Source organism: Octopus bimaculoides, chromosome 2 (genome assembly GCF_001194135.2).
Source record: "Octopus bimaculoides isolate UCB-OBI-ISO-001 chromosome 2, ASM119413v2, whole genome shotgun sequence".
Lineage (NCBI taxonomy): Eukaryota > Metazoa > Mollusca > Cephalopoda > Octopoda > Octopodidae > Octopus > Octopus bimaculoides.
This window is the reverse complement of record NC_068982.1, coordinates 154,098,640-154,100,506: the sequence shown is the minus strand read 5'-3', so window position 1 is coordinate 154,100,506 and position 1,867 is coordinate 154,098,640. Positions and strand designations below refer to the sequence as shown.

The 1,867-nt window shown below is 42.0% G+C and overlaps 1 long non-coding RNA gene across 2 annotated transcripts in view; it reads left to right on the top strand.

Moving 5' to 3' along the window:
• LOC106869603 (uncharacterized) overlaps positions 1-1,867 on the top strand; it is a 9,972-nt gene that overhangs the window by 589 nt on the left and 7,516 nt on the right. The gene's annotated exons all lie outside the window — the stretch shown is intronic.

Genomic DNA, 1,867 nt, shown 5'->3' with positions numbered 1-1,867 from the left:
TATATATATTCGTAGAGCGTTCGCTGAATACAAATTACTAGATTATTAACATAAATGATAGAAATTATTGCTATATACATTTATTACAGATATTCTTTCCTTCAACATTGTAACTTCTATTTTATCCCCTGAGAAGAACTCTAAAATACTGCTCAAAGCGATATACGCGCTAAATGTAAGAAATAAAAACTAAAGAAATCTGCACAAAATCGAGTAACTTGGCGATTATTTTTCCCTGTGAGCACAACTTCTTTCTATGGTTATTATTGCAGTAAACATAAACACGTAGCTTTATATTCCAACAAGGAATTTATTTATAAAGCAACCTGCTTTGAATTATATGTGAAATAATTGTTGATTACAATTGAGTTCTGTATTGATGTGTTATGTTGTTGTTTTGCATATACTACAAGTCGTTTTATCATGAATATTTTTCGAGGAGCGATATCTTCAGGCGTCTCCAGATTTTAAATCATGAATTACTGTATAGTAACAAGCCCAAGTGATGTATAGAAAAAAGTTTTTTTGTTTCTAAAACATTCAATTATAGGTTGATTGTGTCATACTCTGTCCCTTTCTGTTAGCCTTTCTCAAAATTATACATTTCTCAAAATGTTTAGCCAACGGATACCTTATCTTACTGAATATTCTAACTACGGCAACACTTTCTTAAATAACAATTTTTTCCTTAACAAAGAGAAATTCGAAAAGACTCATAATTCTTAGATCACAAATGTTTTATCGGTTGTTTATCTATTTTATTTGTAGTACATCGTGTTTATGGCGTATGCGACTGGGTCATTCTGCTGTATGACACACGCACACACACACACGCGCGCGCGCGTGTGCAAATACACATGCTTACGTGCATGTATGTGTGTGTGTGTGCGTTTCTCTATTCCCGAGCGTTAAACTAATACATCCATTTGTTGTTTACACCACCTGTCTTCGTCTGTTGTTTCGTAAATTCTCCCATATATATAATGCATACACACATACACACTCAAGCTATTTGCATGAAATATCTTGCCAAGACAAGATATTTAGTGTCAATATTGGTTACAGGGCCAGGAATATAGGAGTGTTATGACCTCAAGCGCTAGCAAAGACGCTCAAAATCTCCAATGCCATTCCCTGCCTATCTGGTTTTATATCAGAATGATCCTCTCCAAGAGACATGTTTTGACATAAGCAGAGGGGTACCGTACTCCCAGCTGTCTTTCAGCATGCCGGACTCCAACCCGGAATTTCTGAGTATCTGTGCCGTTGCTTCGTAGTCGTTGAACCTACCCTGGGTACATCCGACCTTTTGACAGGTCTTGCTTTTAGTCCTGCTGAGGTTCTAGTAACACTCCCCACCAGGCTAGTCAAGTGAGGGTGCCGGTTAAGCCACCGACGAATCGACGAGACAGCAGGTTGTACAGGATTCCATGTTACCTGCAGCTCTCATGAGAGACCTCACACATGATCTGACATGATACTGGGGTCTAGCAGATCGGACGAGGATTCAATGGACGTTGTGTTCTTCCGTATCGTGTTCGTCGACGCGGGTACGTGCCGCTAGGCTCAACACGGTCAGTGAGTTCTCGATATGCCGCCACTCTCACCTCGTTCATCAACATCTGAGGGCTCTCACCTTCGCTGCCGTCGTCGCCCTCCGCTTCGCGTACCGGCATCAACTCGCTCCTGGACGCGTTGTAGGGCAGCAGTAGCAGCAGGTTTGTTCGTTCGCTCGTTCACACGCTCGAACTTCTTGCCGTCACCCAGCTGTTGTTGCTGTCGTTGTGACCGCCACTGGAACAGCGTCTGCAGCTCGTGTCTGTCCCAACGACGTCGTTATCATCCTGTCCGTCCGTGCGTTCCCGGG